A 24,369-nucleotide genomic window follows, 5' to 3' on the forward strand; every position below is an offset into this window, starting at 1 on the left:
TTTTGGAATCCAGCTTCTGTTTTTTATGGGAATAATACAAAGGAGAATGGAGGGAAAGGTGAGAGATATTATGGAAGAAAGTATATATGGTATAAAAGGGAATGTAAATTCTGTATTAATGTGAAAATAGTGTATATGTCAAATGTTGATAAGATTCCAGTAAAATATGAAAAGGAAATTGTGCAACTGGTGTTTATTTCATATACCCCAGTGAAAAGAGATGCATTGTATACGAGTGAAGATAAAGGGGAGTGGGGTTACTAAATCCATTTGTTTATTTTGCTTATTTAAACTTGTATAGAGTATTAAAATTGGTAAAGGAAGAGAATGATAATTTAATAGTGAAAATATTTAACAATAAGAACAAATAATTCTGGCAGATGATGAGAATAAGAAAAAGAAAAAAATCCATAAATGAAGAAGTTAAAAATTATTAAGAAAAATGCTAACATGAAAAATAAAAATTGATGATATAGAGACAGATAGAAGGATGTGGTATAATAATGTAGTGAAACAATATTATCATGTAAATTCATTGGGAAATTTACCAGAAGAAGTGATAAAAGCCATTAAATTAATGAAAAAGTGGGGCCAGACTCCAAAAGTTGTTTGTGGACAGTGCAGCACACTGAAGGAAGCTGCAGACACAATTTCAGAAGATATTCTGTATGCTGTCCAAGTACTTAACTATTCAATGTGAAATCCTTGTCATATGCCTTACTGCAATGCAAGGAATGAAAGCTATTACCATGGAATATGATGGAATCCATAATAATACAGACCAAAAAAATGCAACCTGCAGTGAATGAACTGCAACAGGCTGTGACACTGCAAACTATGTGGCTGTATGTACTAGAAGGCAGCCATCTAGAGTGACAGCAGGGTTACAGCTAAGCTAACTGCCAGATCAGAAAATCATTGACAGGTACCACCTAGATAGATCAGCTAGTGCAGGCTGTGTGCAGCATGTGTACAACTCTATCCCTCTTGAAGAAAAAGCGTGTTTCAGCCTGGGTGTATTGCTATCTCAGGCATTCCAAAAACACATGGGGGTGCTGTAGGAGTGTTACAGACATTTGCTAGTCATATCCTTTCAAATTATCTGGCAGCAATGTGCAACAAGGTGGGTGAGTATATTCACTTTCCAGCTAGCCCTATGAAGCAGATAATTATTATACACTAGATCTATAACATTGCAAACTTCTCACATGTACTTGGTGCACTAGACTGCACCAACCTCCCTACCAAGATCCCAGTTCATTTAGACGCAGACAGATACATCAACAGAAAGGGGTGGCCATCCCTGAACAGTCAGTTCATGTGTGCAGCAGATGACAGCATAGCAAACATTATGGCAGAATACCATGGAAGTGTCCATGAAGCTGGCATATTGAGGACAAGTGGCATGAGGGCTGCATTCCAGCAAGGTGAAATACCTGAGGGACTACTACTAGGTAAATACAGAAGCACAGCTAGGATGTGAGCTAAGGGCATTCATCTCAACATTATCAATGGCGACAACAGTTCCTATTAGAACACCGAACACTTGAAATGTTGAATGTCATATGGTTGACACCATATGATCGACATTTCAAGAGTTCGAAGGTTAAATGAAATGGTGCCGTAAGGTGCAGAATGGGAGAATTTCCCTTTTCTGCACTGAAGTCTGGTCTTGAAGTTGGTATATTTAAGAAGAGGGGGTGTGGGGGGTGCCCTCCTGCTTGCACTGTTAAGGTAAGTTTTTCTATTTTTTTTTTTTTTTTTTGTACATTTGATCTTTCAAACTTCGACCATATGTTGTCAAACATATGGGATTCAAAGTTTTAAAAGTTCAAATATATAATGTAAACCCTATATATATATATGTGTGTATATATATATATATATATATATATATATATATATATATATATATATATATATATATGGGTCTACTTTTCTTTGTCAAAATTTCATTATTATGAAAAAGAAAAGTAGACCAGTTACGCAAAAGTGCACTTAACAAAAGTACACTTCCGTGAATATCAGTTCAACGAACCGCTAAGAAACACTACGGTGCCAAAGCACACTACAGTGGGAATTTACCTGTTTCCCCACATGGGGGGGTGCTGCAAAACACATTTTTTTTTGTGTTTTTTATCGGTTCGTTGAACCGATATTTGTTAAAGTGCACTGTCATTTAAGTGCACTTTCACGTAAGTGTTCCTCTACTTTTCTTTTTCGAAATAATGACATTTTGACAAAGAAAAGTAGATCCATGTATATGTATATATATATATATATATATATATATATATATATATATATATATATATATATACACAACCAGAAGCCACTGACAATTTTATTAAATTCTAGCATCTCAACATAAGCCTTCATAGACTATAGACAGATAGATTAGATATAGGTGTATATGTATATATGTGCGTGTTTACTCCCCATAACATGTGAATGTGGTTATCCACTCAAGCTGTGGCTAATGACCACATACAGAGAACCATCAAACCCTGCAGAGGAGGTTGACAATAGAGTGCATGCAACCACATGAAATATCATTAAGCATATGTTTGATGTACTGAAAGCTAGGTTCAGATGTCTGGACACATTCGTGGGTGCATTGCAATATATATATTAAAAGGCATCAGAGATGATAACTGTGTGCATCATGGTACACAATATGCTAACAGCAGCTCATGGTTGTCTTCTAGTTACAGGTGTGGATGAGCTACTCCAAGAACCCTAGATATCTGAAGATGACATCCCACAGCTATCACAGGAGTAGCAGGAGGACACAGGGGGCAGAAGACACAAGCATGGGTGATGTAGGTTGAGACCACAAGTCCAGGCCCAGGCAACACAGCAGTATCTGACAAACAACTTTGAGTCATGACAAACCACACGTATGGAAGTACACAGATTAATCCTTGATGTTCCAGTGTTGAAGAAGTGGCTAGGTCCATGAAAGCACTAATCTAATAGTTTTTATGTTAATTTTTATCAGCCATGTTAGCTAGATTTTTTCTTTGTTTATGGAATTTTGTCAATTTTCTAAATTTGTAAGATCAATATTTAAAAATTGTCCCTATTCTTGGGCCCACTTTTATTCATGGCTTTGTCCAGATTTTTTGCTCTAAGAGGTTGAGAGGTATGGTATGCATACAGACTCATATTGGTGTATGTGTGTATGGCAGGCAACAAGGGACACAAATCTATGAAGCACAATGTTCTCTGTCCACTACCAAAAAATGCAAAAAGGAAAACAACTCAAAACATAATGTAGAATCATTGGCAATATCACAAGAAACATATAGCAATGTAAAGCAGGGATAAACTAATGTACTAAATGGAGTCACCTATGGTTAGTAAAATTGTTGGACACCCATGGCATCAGACTTCACAACAAACACAGACAGATGACATTGTCAGTGGTCTGCACAGCAATCATCATTGCCACAGGGTGAGGCTTACACTACCAGCCAGAGTGGATCAACTGCCAGTGTTGGTCTAACACAGTCTAGGGTGTCCACACTGATGGCTCACACCATGATCCAGTCTGCCCCTGCCATGTATGGAAACACTTGACACAGATTGCTCCACAGAAAAGACTGATGGAGTAATCCCAGCATGTAGAGACACACTGGCATAAAGACCCTGAGTGTGAGTTGACTGTCTGGTTGTGGCTGCTGGGCCCACTTCAGATGGGTCAGAAGAAGAAGTGTGTGCAATGTTGCAATGTAGACATTGATGCCTGATGTCTAAGGTTTGGTCTGTTGGGAGGGGGGGCTACCTCTCCCATGTGGCAATCGGCTTAAACACAGTCAGGGCACACAGAGCCCTTCTTGTACTACAGCACTGCTGTAGTACTGTCAGAGCCAGGGATTTAACAGACTATGCCAAAGATAACATGCTTTCATTCTGTACAGCCAATGATGCCATGACCTCACCATATCTACACTCGTGTCCTTCATGCACACACCCAGCTGGTGTACGAAAAAATCAGTGGCATTGGCAAGTGCACAGTTGCCAGATCCATAACATCACTGGGAACATTCATTTGTCTGTATGAGTAGGTAGAAACCCTCTGACATGTGCCCATGCACACCAGCTGCATGCTTATATCTACTCCAATGGGTAGTATCAATGTATTGTGGGAAACTGTCAACACCACCCACAGATTCATCATGATCCTGTTGTCCACAGGCCTCATTCTGTCCACCATCTGATGTCCCCTCATTGTCAGAATGGCTGGATAAGTTTTCCTCCACAACTGAGGCTACAGCCACATACACATGAATGTCACCATTCAGGCCAGACTGTATTACCATGTCAGTATTCTGTATACCATGGACCATGCTACCAAACTGAGATACATCAGATCCCACACTAGGATTGGTGGACAGGCTAATGGAGGATAAAGGCAGTTAATGTGCTAAAAGAAGTGACAGAGGACACAGGTCAGGAGAACATGCTTATATCACATGCTGTATATCATTAATGGCAAATTATACATTTATCTCAATAGAATGTTTCAGATAATCATGACTTACCATGAGGTCTTGTATGTGTATGGGCTTCAGAATCTATATAACAGGGAGCTGACACTTATGTTAGATATCCAACATACATGATATATGCAAGGAAAATAAACATGATATACAGCTGACAAGTCCTCCTGGGAAGACGGGGCTGCAGGAGAGGGATGAATGCAACTATTGTAGGGAAACAAAGTCATAAATACAGCATTCTTAATCACATCCTTGTCAGTATGGACCATTCCAACAGTGTTAAAACATACTGTAGGCAATGCATACACATACCAGTTGTTTGTGGATGAGATGCTGATGTAGGCTGTCCTATGAATGGTAGAGGGACACACTAGTAATGAAGGACAACAATAGGAATAACAGCAATATCATGTATGAAAGAGAGGTAATAATATACAAGTGACACCCTCCCAATGTGGTGAGTTTATGTGTAATAATGTGGATGCTGCATTGGTAAAGACAAAGTCAGAACAGTCATGTATGCAGGCAATGGAATAGTTGCATGATATATACAACACAGTAACATGGTCTGCTGACATGTGACATATGGTGCACCTGTTGGCCAGATGTCTCTGTGTAGAAAAAAGTCACATTAATTTCATGCAACACATGTCTGCTACATATTGCTGCAACCTATGAACTTGTCGTGGTACCATACCTAGTTTGTCTGTAGGTATGCCTGCATGGCTTGTGCTCCCAGAAGATGTACATGTAGTTTACAATGTGAGGGAGAGATCAATATGACAGTAAACAGCACTGGCATGACATAAGGCTGAGGCAATAACAGGTAATGGTCACAGTAACCATATATGGAGACACTCACCTGTTATTTCCTGCTGCTGTGCAGCAGTAGAAGGACCTGGGAAAATTAATATAGATAACATTATACCTGTTGGTTGCACTGTTATATCTGTACTGCAGTTGTATGGCTACATGTCATTATACTTACATTGATCATCATCACCCTGTGTGGACCCTTGTGCACAATGCAATTCTGCTAATGCAACACAAAAATAACAATACATTAATATGTGTATAATAGTAATATGTACTGATTTACTCTATATGCATCAATGTTATGCAAAGTAACATATACATGTGTGGCCTGGAACACCTACATCTATCTCACCCTGAGATATGCAGCACTCCTCAGTCACCATATGCAGTGATGCAAGAAACTGTGTGATCTTATCAGGGGGTGTCAATTGTGGGCCACCACTGGTGGCATCCCTCAATCTCTCATACCAGTGTACTCTGTTGGATGCATGGAGGATCATGTCAGAGCAGCACTGGTGAAAGTCCTCATTGGATCTATTGTGATCTCACACAGCATTGATCATGTTGGTGAGGTCAGTCCAGACTGCATTCCTGGATACTGTATTTCCTGCCCATCCAAGGTGTCTCCATCAATGTTATTACAGAGCATCTATTATAATCTCACTCATCTGTGGGGGGAAGTTATTGCCCCTAGGTCTGTTTGCCATCTGAAAGACAGTTATATGCACATGGTTAGATTCATGTGGCAGTCCACATATGGTGATAATTATGTGGATAGCTTATGCTGCTGTAAACACTATTCAGTCATGTGCAATGCAAAGTTCTATGAAATACTCCGTATGCCATATAGTAATATGATATATAAAAACATAAAACAAGGCCTGAATACATAATAGTTGGAACCAAAACATAAGTTGTGATATCTGTAGAAGTTGTCTGGGATTTGAACCTGTTATTGTGAATAGTTGAGTAATGGAGGTTTAAACACAAGAGCATTGTGCCCAAAGGAGACACATAGTCAGCGTGTGTTTCATATTAACATACTACACATGACGTGTACAACAGAAGTGTGTAATGGCTATAGCTGTAATGTAATTGCAGCCCAAATAGACAACCAGTGTAAAACAATCTGTCATATGAGGTGTTATAAGTGATCAGCTTATATCAATACAATCATTATTGAGCAGCAAATGCCATCCACATTAACAAAGAGTATCAGTAAATTATCAATTGCACAACTTATGGAAAGCATCAGAAAGCCTTAGAATCCATAAGCAGGCCAGAGACAGTATGGATCCTTTTTGTATTGAGTCATTAGTTCTAATACTTGTTTTACGAATCTTTAATAAATAAATATTTATTGCAGCAATATAAATACACACTACATAGCAACATGCAGATAATGTTGGAATCTATAATTTTCAGTTCATACATCACAGAGTATATGGAATCACCTATAAGATATACAGAAAATCCATAAATCTATATTTATGTACTGTCTGTTGTGCTATTTACATCTATACATCTGCATATGGGAAAGTACTGCATGTTATTGCTGCAGATGTCACCACATGTATGCACACAGATAAATCCCACAGCCCTCCAATAAGTCACAGACATTTTTCATAATGCACACATTTTCCATATATGCATCAATCTAAACAAGTACATATTTTGTAAGGAGTAATGTTAATGGAGGTCTGTAAGGAGCTAAATATTTTGTAAAACAGCAATCCTAGCAGGTGCCAAATTACCATTGCAGCTACCTCTGAGTTAGGTATAATTGAAAGTAAGACCAGCTATGTGCATATATCTTTTAGGTCCCATTTGCACCATACATAATTAATGAGGCTCATTAAAATTCAAGGTTTTGGAATCTCCCCCAGGATTCAATAACGTTTTTGTAGGCTCCTTGTAGACCCTAGATGGAATGTACCCTTGTACACGGCCATGGTTCCTCCTCACCAGCACACCATGCATATTAATCATGGTGCTCTACCAGTCAAGATCACAGTAACACAGATATTGAATTTATGCAAGCAGCAGTGTAGAGGCTGTCCTGTACTTGTGGTCTGTCCAGGAAAATCCTGGACAGATGGTAAGCACAGGGCAATAATCATTGTAATGTACTCTGCTATTGTATAAATAGTTTTTTTTTTTTAATATGGCTGTTTGCGTGGTGCAGCATGGTGCTTAGTGATGCTGAGCTGCACTTATACATGCATAGCAGACACCTGCATATATCTAAAAATAGAAACTGGATTAAATCAATTGTACAAGTCTTTTTTTTTTCTTTTAATGCATGTTTGCATGGTGTGACACGGTGCTTAGTAACACTAACATGCACCTTAGTAGTATCTGTGAAGATATAGCAGCTTTCTCTGGTATCCAAGTGGCTAGGTAGGTTGAGTCACAACCAGCACTGTAGGAGGTCCTGGGTTCAAGTCCTGGCTAGCCATACCTTTTACATTTATTGCTATGAAAATGTGTGACGTGACTGAAATGGCAGTTAGTTCAAAATAAAAAAAATTGTTACATTTAGAAAAGCTGAGTGATGGTAATCACCACTTAAACATGGTCAATGGCCTACAATGTTTGTGTGTTGCTAAGCTTCACTGAAACATGGGTTGTGCAAGTTTGTGCAATGCTCAGCTCTGCTGAACTGGTTTGCATGATGCTAAGTCATCTGGCATTTTTTTAAAAGTTACACTATGACGTGTAAGGGCAGAATGCAGCTGTCAGTCAGTATGCCTGGTGGTGTTGGAGAGGGAGTGCACTTTTGGATGCAGAGGTGGGGTGTGCAGGAGTCCAGAGTATTTGTTGGACACCTGGTGAAAGACTACAAATCCTGGCTGCTGCAGGGCAATTACCAGAGCTCAGAATGTAAGTCTGAGGCCTGGCATCATTTGGCTAGGGATCTTACCAGTGCTACTGGCATCCCCTGCACTGATGAGTAGTGTCATCACCACTATGACAACCTGAAGTGAAGGAAGAGGGGAACCTTGGACACCTAGCTCCAAGAGATTAGGGCTAGGCATACCCCACAGATATGTAAGTATGTTTACCAGTACTATATAAATACACAATCTGCATCTGTGCAAAACTGGTATGCATAATGGTTTGCTCCTCTTTCAACAGCTGCAGACAAGAGAGCTCACAACGTCCAGTCCCATGCAGTGTGCCAGGATGAGGAGTTAGTGTGGTAGGTAGGGAAACATCAAAGTATTAACCTAATGCATAACATACTGTCAAAATAAATTATTTACAGAGTTTGTAGTAGTAACAGCCAGGTATGACATACTTGGGACATCTAACATGTTATTAATCTGTCACGGTCTACCTGAAATGATAAAGCAAGTTAAATCAAGTAAACATGCATTACTGTGTAGTATAGCTTTCAAACATCAGTTGATGTTGGGGACTACCTAGATTAACAGTCACTGTTCTGCTCTGCTCATTGTTTGAAATATGCTGTAGGTTACACTCAAGTAATGATGGTATATGGGTTATTTCTTAGAAGTCTGACACAGCTATCCATGCTGTACATGCCAGACTTGAAGCAACAGTAATCAATAAATTGTAAACAGTGATGGTGTTGTCATATGTACTGTTTTCAAACAAATAAGTGTGCACTATTCTTCTAGTCACTGCATGTGTGTTCTAATCTGAGTCCAGTCAACTGTAAAAAGGAAATGAATAAAGAGTGCAGAAAAAAATGTCTGATAAATGTAGTGCAATACCCACAGTAAGCTGCAAGCCTGAGTTATGGCAATTTTTTTTGTCAAATAATGTTGTATATTCCTCCCACTCCAGGAACAAGGTATATGGGTAAGTTAGCTGAATGTCTGGCCATATATCTATGTGTATAAATGCCTCTTTTTAAGGTACATTATCAATAAAGTTTAAAGAAGGGTTGTGCTTTGATAACTAATCTGTTCAAATAAGTGTGCAGTATGGCTGCATTCACTGCACGTGTGTTCTAATCTGACACCTGTCAACTGTAAAAAAAATGGATAGAGATTGCAGAAAAAAAATGTCTGATAAATGTAATGCAATACCCACAGTAAGGTTCAAGCCTGTGTTATGGCCATTTTTAGTCAAATAATGCTGTATATTCCTCCCATTCCGGGAACAAGCTATATGAGTAAGGTAGTTCATGTTTTGGGCAGATATCCATGTGTATAAGTGCCAGATTTTAAGGAACAATATCAATAAAGTGTAAAGCAGGATTGTGCCTTGATAAATAATCCTGTCCAATAAGTGTGAAGTAGTCCTGTATGCACTTGCATGTCTTTTATAATTTGACAGCAGTCAGCTGTTAAATTAAGCACATATTTTCCTTGGAGTCACAGCTTGTGGGTTCTAATCCCATGGCAGCCAACTAAGAAATCATCGGCTGTCTAGTCTACTTAATGTACACAAACATACCTCTCATCTGTCATGATTTTTTGGAATGTAATAACTAATGCCTCATATGTCTAGTCTTTGATTAGCAGATAAATGACATTACCTAGAATGCAATCTATAGGCAAATCCATTTACAGAACACCTTGGTAGTAATGTATGAGCCCAGTATGTAAAACAGTCCCCTGTAGTTGTGTACCTGCATATGTTAATGCTTGGCCCATACTGTCCCATGTTAACATGCTGAGAGATATGCACGTGCAATATCATCTATACAAGAATTGGAGTCAATGTACTCAGAAATGACATGGCACACCTGTAGAAGTATATAATATTAATCTGTGTAGTAATATCACCTGCAAGGTCACTAATGGCATGTTTTTCTCTCTCTCCCCACCCCTCATCTTCTTTAATTTATTAATGTCATTTATTATTATGATTTGATATTAATATATTATTTTAAACTATCTGTTATGTTGGCCTTATGGGTTTTTTCATACTGGTTTACTGTTAACATACTTACTGTTATGTTATTTATTGTTGTGTTCCTCATAATATAACAATATGCATTTTGATTAAGCAATATTATCTTCAATTAGGTTAATACTAACATTTGTTTGGTTATTACTTATCTTACCTTATGTTTATATTTAATTTACTACAGCACAACAAGGTAAGCCAGTTCCAGGTGATCCATCTACCTTGGCTGTCCGGCCGTGGCACTGGGGCCCAGCATATCTGGGCCTCAGCCTGGTGGTGCTCCCTCTGCTGCCCCTGCACTACCTGCTGCATTGAGTAGTTCTTCCCCACAGGCTGGGGCTGTCCCCCGGGAGTGGTAGTGGAAGGCTGATTTTATCATTCATCAAGAACTGCCGGGTGTGGCATGCAGGGTGCTCCACTAAGCTGTAAGGTGCACGCCTGTGCTGGATGGAGACCATGCTTGGCATCCTGATGGGGCAACCTGGGCCCGAACACCAGCCTCCACCACTGCCACCACAAAGGCAGTGAAGGAGCAGTGCTGACAGTCCCATGGGTGAGGACTTGACTAACACTGTTATTGTGTGTATGCTCATGGGACTGGGATTCCAGAACACCCTCCCCAGCCAAGGTGTTTACCCCCCCCCCTTGTGTCACTCACCAACTCTGTCTGCTGTCTTTTCTGTCTGCAAAAGCTTCCTCACCTTCCCAACTTACCTTCCCAACATGTACCTATGTCCCTTCCCCAACATTCCACTTTCACCTTAAAAAAAAAAAAAAGAAAAAGGGCACGTTTAAAAAAAAGAAATTGTCCCATACATACCCATACATAGCTCTCCATTTCTCACACATGTCCACTGGACACACTTAATTTGGTCCTATTGACTTGGCAATGCAGTTATGTTGTCATCACCCCTGTCTGGGGGTGACAGTAGTAAATTCAGCTAAAAAATCTTCAAAAGTGCACAGTTATTGCTGTTGAAGACATGGATAGCTATGGTTCTTTCCTACACCCATTCTGCACATCCCAACCTGCCTGTCATTATGTTTTTCCTCCTGCTTTCATCCCTTTTCACCACTGTCCTGTCTCTCCATTTTTCTTTTCTTTAAAGATTTTCTGCATGAAGTGGCGAGGTGCGCCAGATCACTTAGCAATGCTAAATAGCTCTATATTGATATATGCTTTTGGAATAATATTAATCACAGTCAAAAAGTACACATGCACCCTATTTTGGGCTCTTAACCATCGCACCTGCAGGGTAGTGGATCATTCCACCAAGCCACACAGTCACTAATGAATGCAGGTGTTTTTAGCAAAACATACTAATGCTGAAGTTCCTCTCATTAAGCATGTTTCAATGGTGCTGCACTTCATGCCACACTGAGCAAATCAGCTAAGAGATTACTAGACAAATAGTACTGTATTGGCACTCTAGTACACAAATACATCACTATGAAGGCACACGCATAAGCTTAGATGTAAATAAGGTATCTGATAGCAAGTAACCCTCCATTTATGTCTACAGCATGTCAGAACACACTTGATAAAACATTAATGGAAAATAAGATTTTAACTGGGACTTTGGTATGCAAATACAGCACTCTAAAACCATACACATACTAATAAATGTAAGTGTGGCATTTAACAGCAAACTATAGAATGATAACTACAACATGTAAATTCACCTGCTGCTGCAGTGACTCTTTAGCTCAGTCTGTAAAATGCATTGGAACCTTAACTTTTTGGTGCACATGGTCTTGGGTTCAAGTGCAGCTGCGTCTACCAATGAATATACAGGTATGTGGCCATCAATATTATAATGTGTGGATATGTATGTCTGTCTCACCACCTATTTATCCACCCAAAGCAGCACCGTTGGAATTTCTGCATCTATATGATAGAGGGCAAAGGCTTACAAAAAGGACCACTCTCACCTACTCCTAGTACAACACTATAAAGTGCAGATAAGCATGGGCCTATGAGATGAGCAGTCACCTGAATGTAATGGAGTAGCCTGAATTTCCAGAGGATGTTGAAGTGTGTGCTGAAATTGAGGCCCAGTAATTTCACACTGCAGCCAGCAATATTTTGCTGATGACATCACAGACAACCACAGCTGCACAAGTAACATGAAATATATGGAGGTTGAACTAGATGCAAGTGTCACCAGCACACACTCAACAGGGGCCTATCATGACATAACATGTGACTTAACAGTTGTCCAACTGTGTGACATCATGGTTAATGTACACCTACCTGTTTTCTAGGACACACCAAGCAGTTTACCTTGCATTGTCTTACAGATACTGTTGGCTGACAGACTTACCTGACACACATACCTTACTTCCTAGTGGGGTGGGTTCTTTCAATCTGACTCTGCCTATACAACAAGGCTGCCACAGGTTCTACACTTACTCTCAAAGCTTGTTCTCCTGCAAAGTGTTCACCCTTTCTGCCTATACCTATTTCCTGCCGCATAATCTTCAGCTTCAGACTGTAGCACACACATTTGTATGTAAATAGTAGCTGCTGCAGACATGCTCTCTGCTATGACGTAGTATCTGCACCGCACTATTTTCCAACTCAACATATGAGAAAGGGGTTGCAATTTACATTGAGGCCTTATATCTTTTTCAGTGGTTGCATAAGATTGGCTAATTATACTGCAAATCAGCTGTGTTGGCTACAATTAGCATTTCAGAGACACAGACTGGTTCAGAGGCAATCAGTTGCTAATAGAGAACCATGTTAAAAAGGCAAACAGCTAGCTAGGGGAAACATTGTGGATGAAAGTTACTTTGCATGGTCAACTCATTGGCACATTTATATATCTGTACTGTTCAACAGAGAAGTATTGTACTCCATCAGGTATGTAACCAGTTTGTTTCCAACATGATGCATATGTGTCCATATACTTAGGGAGAATGGTGATTACAGCAGTAAGCCTTGCTTGGAACTGTACTGTTGAAATGTTATTGATCTGCAGATGTGTTACACCTACAGAGGAACTAGAGTATGGTACGTAGAATGCTCTTTGTTAATTAGGTACACCAATTTCCTGCTGATAGTGGTGGTAATACTACACTGCTATGTGTGTAGCACTGCTGGTTTTCAATATTATAAGAGGGGTTTACACACATGGGCCACAACTTAATGGACTGCTGTGCTTGTTGTGTGATCATACAACAATATCTATCATGGCACAAGCAGGAATAGATGAGGACTGCTATTATCCTACTCATATCCACACCCTTACTATGTTTGCATGGTGTTGAATATGTGATATCAGAACTTATCAGAGATTTATGATGCATGGCTAGGATTAAAAAGGCCCTTGTGGTCATTAGCCTAGTAAACACTTATGAACCTATATGTACACAAGCAGTGACTACTGGTAGCCATCTGTTATTGTTGTATCTCTACATGCTCTAATCCCAAGTATGTGATCCTGACATATGTTCCCATTTTGTTGTCCTTTAGGAAATATATATTCCTGAGGCTGGGCTCCTTTTACAGAGGCAGAAAATGACACTATCCTGGATGCCCTGCGTGAACATCACCAATTCCTGCTGTCCAGGGGGAGGACAAGCACATAAGAGAGGGTAGCATGGTGGGCTGACTTGATTCACAGTGTCAATGCAACTGGTCATCAGAGCAGGACATATGAGCAGATGTGACACTGTGCCACTGATATGATAAATGCCACCCACAGAAGGGCAGCAGATGTGGCCAGGGATTGTGTTGTCACTGGTGGATGGACTGCAGTGGAACAACCACTGTCAGCCACTGAGGAATTCCTGGCAATCAAAGGCAGACAGAACAGTACCCAGGTATCCATCACATGGTATGTTATGGATGTGGGTGCCACCATTTTTACACAAGAGGAGTGTCCAGGTATGCTTATTTGGATAACCATTGGAATACTGTAGCATTCAGTCTGCAGGGCATAGGTTTATGTGGGTGGCAGGTATTTTTATGGGGGGAGGAGGTTTGTTGCAGTATGAATCTCATGCTCAGATTGTGACCAACATAACAATTAACATAGTATGTACTGTAAATGTGAGATATTTGGATGTAGTAGTCTGTCATAGTGCAACATGGTTTGCTGTTTACATTACCTCTCCCTCGCATTTTCACAGGACCATCAGAAATCAGACATGGCCATGATCCTGCTCCTGGTAAGCATAACATTGTTGTGTTACAGATGTAGACTTAGTGCATTGTATTCATTAAAGTGTCATCTCAGGCCTGCCAGCTGGATTGATGTACTGTCTATATGATTGCCACCCTCACAGATTTTTACCAATGCAACACGGTTTACGGTCATACCTATGCCTTGTAGTTTTGACCACACTGATAGATTTGCAGTATTTGCAGGACAGTACAGATTGTCTTATGTGTCAGCTGTGCAGAGTTTTGACAAATGTCAACAGTGTATATCACTGTTGCTCATGAGATTCTTGATTAAGGAGCTTTTTCTTTACAAGCAACTACAGAAGTTTTTTTTTTAAATAATGTCCTCAGGTCCTGGTATATGAGGTTGGGGGTTAAACAAGTCTGTAATACTGACAGCATTGTACACAGATTAACAGATATTACAAGATAGTACTGTAGGCAATAGTAGTGCATGTATTAATGTACCCCTTTTCCCTTTTTATCACAGGTGACCAGAGTGGATGGTCTCTGTCCCCTTCACAATCAGAGGACAATGTCTCTTCAGACTCTGATGATGATGTTTCTCAAAGTGAGGCACAGGTGGGTATTGCTGGGGCTGAATTTGTCACAGAGGTTGACATCACTCTTCTGCCCTCATTATCACCTTACACAGTCAGTATGCCTATGCATACCCAGTCCATTGAGGCTACAGATATTGGACAGTTAGAGGATGGGGACAGTGAACAGAAAAGTGTGTGTACTATGGCTGGAGTCAATGTTGATACTAGCCATAGCCAAACAGATGGTGACTTTCCACACAGGCAGATTGATAGGGGTACCTGCTGTCCTTCCACCACCTGTTGCAGGTGTCTCATTACATGCCACTCAGTGTATGTTTAGCACCATTATGGAGGCACAGGCACATTCTGAAAGGACCTCCAGATAATGTCAGGATTATGACTGCAGCACATTTTGACATCTAAGACTGCCACCACTGAGTTGCAGATACCCTGGATTGGTTGACTGATGCAGTGGAAAGACAGTGGTATGAGAGAGATCACAGAATATCTGTCTTGGAATGGTCACTGTCTGTGATGGAATATCTGGTTAGAGTTATGGATCAGACTCATGGTCATAGGTCACCAGCTACATCTGCTGAGAGTCCACTTGGTCGTGGTCACTGACGGTCCTGTGGTGGCAGTGCATCCAGCACCCCAGAGGCAATTTTGCTGTCCATACCAGGACATGGAAGGCCATGAACTCATGGTCCTGGGTGTTCCTATGGAAGACACAGTCCCAGCAGACAGCAGTCATGCTCAGATAGTAGTGCCACATCTGACATTGGGCATGGAGGTGCAACTCCTGGCAGAAACAGTTCCCATGTTCGGGGCAGAGATGGTGAACTGCCAGGTCCACCATGCACAGTTCAAAGCTGTTCAACATACAGTCATGTAGGACTAGCACTGAGCTTGACTGTGTTCATACAGTCACTCACACACCACTGTCACAATCAGGTCAACTGCAGACAAACATGACACATTCCATAGTCCATCTTGCCTACTTCTCTTTCTGACTCACACACACACACTTGCCAACCTATTGGGTCAGCCTAGACTTCCTGCACCACCACACAACACTGTGCAAGTGATGATACCTGTGACACATCCCTGGCATCCTTGTCATCGATCCAGGGAAATGAAGCTATGTGTCTGATGCACAGGGTGACTTGCTAAATTGCTATGTAATTCTTTAATCCACTGTTGTCTTTCACATGCTACTTGTACTGGTCACTGAGAGATATTGTCTTCTGCCAGCTGAAATAAGTAAACCACATTTTGTTGTGTAGCTTAAGTTGGAATGTGGTGTAATGGCTGTATGTTTACACAATGAATGGTGTCTCATAGAACTGTTTATGTTTCACATTCAGAATGGTTTGAGGCACACCTATGGGTACACTGCTACAATAAACCTGTAAACATCAGAGCACAGGAAGGAATGCCAGCACAGAAGCAAAATGTCTACACAAAAGTAAAGCAGTGTAGATGCATGGCTCCATAGCTTCATATGTGTTTCACAGGCTAACAAGGTCAATGGCTTCATGCAGTCTACTCTTGCATCCATAATCTCTGACAAAGTGTGGTTCCTCTGATAAGTGTAAGCAGGGTTCTGGGAGCCAACACATCTACAAGATGTGGTGTAGGAGATGCACTATCTACAATTCCCCTGTGTCCATTACAGACATTTGTCCTAAACCAATTATGATTGCCTTGTTCTGCATCCCATTGTGTAACTTGCACTTGATGTGTGTTACAGCAGAAGTACACATCACATGATAGGGGAGCCTGTTACATGTAGTGTGTAGTGTCACAGTTACATACCTGTCTCCCCAGCATGTCCTATTTATACCACAGTCAAGGCGCAGCCGTGTAGAACATGTACATCTCATTCTAATCCTTTCTTGGATGTGCAGGTGATACACAGTGGGATTTAACTCTTCCCTGTATGGCAGCCATATACCTCCCCTCCAAAGCATATAAGAGACAGAATACACAATTATGGCCTTGACACAGTCTGCAATGGACATGTTATGTATACTGTGTATTGGGTTACTGTGGGACGTCTCTGGCTGTTACAGGTGTCAGATATGCCTGTGTACTTACATACCAAAGATGACATTGCACTCAAAGATAAGTGTGATGAGTGTCACTTACAGTGTAACAATGACATTCTGGGATTTACATGCCATACCTTTCTCTATAGTGTGTGCAACAGTGCATGAAGCCCCACATCTGGCTGACCAGTGAAAGTCAAAGACGAGATCACTGTCTGTGCCCATAAGTCCCAGCCTAATAGGTCAACTGTTGGAGGTGTGTAGACGATATGATATTGTCTAGGGGGTGAATGACTGCCAAAAAGTATAGTATTGTGCATTTCCTGGCATGTAGTATTTGTCAATGGCTCTGATAACAACTGAATGTGTATGTCAGCCCATCCTGGGTAACTGTTGGTTCTGTGTCAGAAACATTGACAGTTTCTTATTTGCAATCTTCTTCAAATGTAGTCAGTCTGAAGCCACTGACAGTAGCAGTGACTGCAGAGAAAGGAATGGCTGGGAGGGGTAGTGGCAGAAATTATGTGTGTGGGTAGTCCCCTGGTGACTGGTCTCATAGTAGCACTGACCTACACAATCCTATCTTCCAAGATAATGACACTCAGACACTTGGCTATCCAACGGGTGACATACAAGTTTGTAGATAACCTGTAGAGAGTGCCCACAATGCCTGATGGCCTAATCTTGTAAAATGCCTTCTCAGGCCATGGTAGGTGGGGTGAGTTATTTTCCACTCATCCATCGCATACTGTAACAATCAATTAGGTCCAATGCTTTGGGTAGGCATGATCTGACCTTGAACAAAACAAACTGGGTTTAGGACAGTGTCTGCAGGTGTACTACATTATTACTGATCATTTCCATGATAAGTCTTTTCATGGCTGTAAATGTAACACTACTGAGACATCTGGGACACCGCTTGTCATCGCATGCTACTTTCCCTGTGTGCAACTACGTACTGACTTTAATTCCATCATGGATTTCAAGAAGGTAGTCTGCTAACATGTCTGCATCTGTAGAGAGCATAGGCAGGCAGTGGGGGGGGGTCATATGTACACCCTGAGAAAGGTAAGGAAGTTATCTGCAGCTGAACACCACTCAAACAGTGTGCACTGTGATGACACAATAATCTTGTGAGGAATGCTGACAAGAGGGGTGTACCCTAAATTGTTGGTGCCTGGCTACTACAACAGCTGATCTCAGCACAACCATTCCCTCTTGGGATACCATGCTCCTACGCTTTGTCTCTCACCAAAAAATGAGGAACAGGCCATAGCCTGTTCATCAACATAGTTGTTCCCCATCATGCAAGGCTCTGTAGCCTTGACATACCCTTTTCCAGGTAGATGCCTTGAGTAGCAATCAGAGCAATCATTACAGTGTGGCATGTATTATGCCTAGTATTTCAGGGTTCATAGGATTTGAGTAGGGTAATGACTGGATGGTGAGTCATGGCACAGCTTCAGTGTCACAATATGATATGTAATGTCCAATGACATAAATGTGCAAGGTTGCTCGAGCAAGCACCACAATGGCAGTGATCCCTGTTAGATCAAAATTTCACAGCAATTCATGCAGCCTGACATTCAGCAGCTTCATGGTGCATGTCTGCATGCCATGGAGTTGAGTCATACTGCATAGGAGTGGCCACCTTTGGCCAAAGTGTGTGTACTCACACATGATCTATGTATATCATACTGTACATTTATGTAACTGGAACACATGTCTGTGCTCCTAGATCATGTCACACAACATCCAGTGTGCTGTCTGGTTGCTTGACAGGCATTGTAGATTAGCAAGGCCAGAGTAATGACCGCAGAGTTTAACAAGTTCTCTGTGCAGGCACAGACATCTACATCTTCTCTACGAGGTGTGCCTACAGACAATGTGTTTGAGGCTGTCAACCCCAAGGGTGTAGCAGCATGACCCTATCTTTGCTGGAGTTGTACATTGTCACATTTGTAGCTATGCTATTGCAACCATGCCTAACCACAGGAGTATGATTAATCCAAGGGCCACATTGCTGGCAAAGCATTGTACCTACTCAACCATGTTATGGCGCACTGTCAGGTGCTATGTTACCTTAGGAAAAGCACATAAAGGTGACAACATATTACATTGCAGCATCTGTCAGGCCATTTCCTAATGAATGCCTGCTGTGACATACACATAAGCAAGACTCTATTGCTAATGGTGGTATCAGTGACCGCTGTGGAGATGTGGACAGTGTCCAAGACCATATACTGCTATGCCATATGCCACACAAATAAAATGTGTGACAGATGTGACTATATAACAAACCTTGATTCCATGCTGCCTCACACACCAGTCAGTACATATGGCAATGACCAATATGACAACATGCACACCCTACCATGTTCTCCACTCACACCCACATTACACACAACTGCATGGCCAGAGCTCCTTACCAGACACATACACAAAGGATAGACACCTCAGAAACCCACTTGCAAGCTCAGTACATATACACATACCTCTGAGGAATGTAGTACACATAATAGCACATGCACCACTGTTTCATTGGTCAAACACCTGAGGCAAAGCACAAACTCAACTCTTTTATTCGTGGATGATTACATCATGTGAAGCATTGATGTCCCTGTCACCAGGCTACACATGGGAAAGCTCACAGTTAGCCATCTTTGAGGTGCCAGGATATGCCATAACACACATGCACGCAGGGCTGTCAACATCAAGTTTCATTATGACAATGTAATAGTCCCTGTTGGTTTGTACAACATGGGACATACCACAATGGACTGTATGCAGACACATGACTGAGCTTACAGAGTCTGATCACAGTGGGTATGCTCCTAGTCTTCAGCTGCATTACACCTTCACCTAAGATGATAGGCAGAAAAAACACCAATGGCACCACCACAAAAAAAGTCAACTGTCCACAGTTAAAAAACATCTTTAATATCCAATAGACACGATAAAACCAATAAAAGTCCCCTTTAAAGTACAAACGATATCTAATGAAGGAAGAATCCGAAAGCGCTTATCGTTTGTACTTTTAAGGGGACTTTTATTGGTTTTATTGTGTCTATTGGATATTAAAGAAGTTTTTTAACTGTGGACAGTTGACGTTTTTTCGTGGTGGTGCCATTGGTGTTTTTTCTGCCTTTGTATCTTTGTTTCACCGGTGCACCTTTAGCAGTTACAGGTATTTGTGTTAACTTCACCTAGGATGATGGCTCAATACACATGGAATAATGACAGAAATCAATAATTGGATTATTGTGTGGTGTCATTTTAAGGGGATCCAATAAATGTCAGCCTGGGATGACTTGCTCAATATACCTTGATGCTTTGCCACAGATGATGTTCATCTGTCACCCCTGGGAGTTTGTGTGGTGGATATGGCTGGTGACATCACCATAGTGCACCTTATAGGTGGTGTCTAATGGGAAAGCCTTTCATAGAGAAAACGCAATCCTCAAACAACATCACAGTTATGCTGGTACATGCTAAGAATGCCACCATTCAACTCCACTCACAGATAGGTGCCCCCACCTTGGTAGATGCAGACTTTTGCATAGTCACACATACCTGGTTTACAGCTGTAGACAACACTACAGTCATTCCAGGCTACACATCCTTCCACGTGTTTAGAACCCATACTAAAAGTGTGCCAGTTAATGCATGTGGTGTATCCATAGTCATTAAAGACAGATACACATCTAGGTTGGTTAAACAGTGTGATTCCCTGGAGACAGTGGAGGTGCTATTCAGTGCTGGTAGGCCACCTAATTAAACTATTGCCAGCTGCAGGGCAACTCCATCACTCATGATGCCTGGTGTGCTTACTGGAATCTACCTGTTTCTATCAAGCTACATCACAACACCATGGTGTGGGGTGACTTTCAGTAAATACCAAATGTCTTGGTTACTCATGCTCAAACTCACTTGGACAAAGGTTATTACACATCCTAAACTACAATGCTCTGAACCAGTGGAGTGACATCCCCACAAAGGGAGCCAATGTACTGCATCAGATGCTTACCAGTATGGGTGACCACTGTAGTACCTGCACTGTGAGGTCTGCCATGGGATGATCTAACCACAACTCGATCTTCTTACATGTAAGACTAACACCTTAACCCCCCTTTCAGCAAACACAGGTGTAAACTTCAACAAAGCAAAATATAACCTCCTATGGGATGGTGTAAATGGCATGACTACACCACCACCCTTAGATGGGACAGGCAAGTATGGTGACCTCTACAACAATGCTTTATGCAACCACCTATACAACTGCATAGACTCAGTTGTAGCTGACAGCAGGACAAGAAGCACCTCATGGCACAGCAAACAGGGAACAGTCATACAGTCTCCCGGTTATGTCACTCTCCTACAAGAGGGTCTTCATGAACATATTCCTGTTCACATACTCATGATCATCACCCCATGCAAATCTGTATGCAGCATCATTTCCATCAGTAACAGCAATGTTTCTAGTAAGCAGCACATCATTAGCAACACCTGATGTATCCACAGCAACCAGTAGATCAAACCAGGAACAAGTCAAGAAACCAGTGAACAATCTTCCAAGGAGCCAAACAACTTGATTGGTTAAGTGCTTTCATTTGCTAAATGACACCATAAATTTTCAGTTTTAATAAAGAACTGATAGAACAAGAGTCATTTAACCCTGGATAAATGTTATTGTGTATAAAATACATTTTATGTTATATTACATTTTATGTTATTTTATTGGCTTTGTTTTACATGTGACACACTCTGAGGGGTATTTATAGGAGTGATTATAAATGGTTCATTGTTCTGATGAAGTTCTGTTGAACAAAAGCACTTAACCAATAAAGTGTTTTGGATCCTTGGAAAATTGTTCACTGGTTTCTTGACTTGTTCCTGGTATGTTCTATTGGTTGCTGTGGATGATGTCTGTCAATACCACCGGTGAACGTCTTACTTCTGGAGGAAATATGAACAGGTCACAAAATGCTGGGGACTTTTCTCCACTTTTGCTACAAGTGAGTCAACAGTTAACTACACTTGCTCAGAATATAGATGTAACCAATTCAGCTACAAACGTCTCTATCTCAAATATGTTGGGTTTACTCCTCACCCAGCTTTCCAATGGAGAAGATACAAGAACAAACGTGCCTCATAGCTTTAATGTTGAAGAATATAACTGGAAAGCTAATTGATTCACCTTCAATATGGATAATGGCACTGATACTGTTACCCACAGATTGAATTTTACAATAACTGAACAGCTGAGAATTTTTGAAAAAACCTTTCAAGAATACAAACGACTTCAGTTAGATAACAGCTACCTGTTCAAGAACATTGTGTTATCACAAGTTCCTAAAGGGTTGCATCTGTGGTGATCCCCCAATGGTGTGGTAGGTAATAGTGAATTTTTTGCTGAACTCCATACTTTTATTTGATACAGCAGGCTGTGATTTAATGCATTTAATGATTAAGTAAAATACTAAATGCTTAGAGCAGCTTGATGGGGAGCTGAAAAAACTCAATCAAAGAATTAATTCTGATCTACAATTTGAACAGTATATTTCCAACTTTGAAAATATTTTTGTGTCAATGAACAACTATTGTTCCAAAAACTTGGAACTTAAAACTAATAAACTAAAAAGAGACTTAGAAGTGTATGCACAGAGGAAGGCATACCCACAGCCACCAGGTCTCCATGATAATGAATTATTGAGAACCAATCGAAATTTGAATTATGGTTGTGATGCAAGAGAGGTTACTACCAATGTTATAAATGGAGCTTCCCCTTTAGAGGGGGTGGAGTTGAGGAGATTGGGGTGCATACATAACAAACGGAATTGGAAGCCATCTTGGAAACAGCAGAATTCACGTGAATTACATCTGCAGCAGGGTGCATGGGTGACACAAATGAACAGTTACTACAGAAAGTAACTGATGGATTTAATTATTTTCAATCTGATGACAGTTTGTTTATGGACACAGTTCCTTCATTATTTGAGGAGCAGCCATTTGAACAAGGTGTATTAACAACACAGGAAACATTGGATTCCTTGTTTGGTGACAATACTTCTCTGGCAACTATAATTGAAAATGAAGCTGGTGATTTTAAGGTATATAACTATTCTAGCAAAAGTTTGAGTACTGGTCATACTAACATATTATCTAAAGGTTGGATGTTTGTGCCTGCTAGACACCTGGTTTAGTGAACACTTTGTGTGATTTAAAAGTGTATACTCGTAAACTGAACTTCAAAATATTATTCAGCAATGAGAACATAGCATTGAATAATGTGTTGCACTGCTCCAGTATTTTCAATCCCCCTTAAATAATTGTATTCAAACATTTGAAAGGGACTGTGAGTATGAAATTCGTCATATATTAAAATGAAAAAGTAAACTGAAATACTGTAATGTATCTAGTGAGGAAAAAAGGTTGTTGGAAGATTTAATTGATGACCCAAACATCAGGGTAATGAAACCCGATACAGGGGGAGGGGCAGTAATTATGAATGTTACTGATTATCAAAATCAAATGAATGTGTTATTGTTTGGGGATAAATATTGTGAAGTATCCTGCAATTAAATAAATGCAGAGTTTCAAAATATTGATTTATTACTAAAACATATGCTACTGCAGGGTGAAATTATACAAAAAGATTATGATTTTATGCACAATGAAAAAACAGCATTGGCCAGTATATTTAGTATACCGAAAATCCACAAATGTCTAAATATTCCACCTTTTAGGCCTATTGTGGATGGCTCCAGGACCAAAACCTATTTTATAGCTCAATGAATAGACCAGCTTATAAAGGGAGGGTTAAGTGACAATACCAACTTCTGTAAAGATTCATGGCATTTTTTTGAGTTAGTTAATTGTTTGCCTTATGTGAGACAGGGTTGTTCATGACTATTGGCATGCACGGTTTATTTTCAGTAATACCACAAGACATAGGATTGCAGTGGTTTGAACAACAGTTATTTAATAATGGCAATTAAAGCAACACAAATGTAAATACATGTGTTACATTAATGGATATGGTATTGAAAAATAATTGTATTCATTTTGAAGGACAAACATATAGGCAAACAACTGGAGTAGCAATGGGGGCCGCATGTACCCCATGTTTTGCCAATTATGTCATGGCCCAATGGGAAAGACAATATATTTTTTCAAGTGAATATGCTAGATGTTGGACTTTATATATTAGGTTTTTGGACGATGTGTTTATATTCTGGGTCGATACGGTTGAAAATTTGAATTAATTCTTGTATATTAATAACGCTGTGGAATTTTTTAAAATTTTCATCACAATTAGATAAGCATAACATTTCCTTTTTAGATGTTGAGATAGGGAAGGACACCACTAATAATTGTTTTTTTCTAAAATTTATCGAAAA

This window comes from Protopterus annectens, chromosome 1.part0 (genome assembly GCF_019279795.1).
Source record: "Protopterus annectens isolate FY-2018-M chromosome 1.part0, PAN1.0, whole genome shotgun sequence".
Lineage (NCBI taxonomy): Eukaryota > Metazoa > Chordata > Ceratodontiformes > Protopteridae > Protopterus > Protopterus annectens.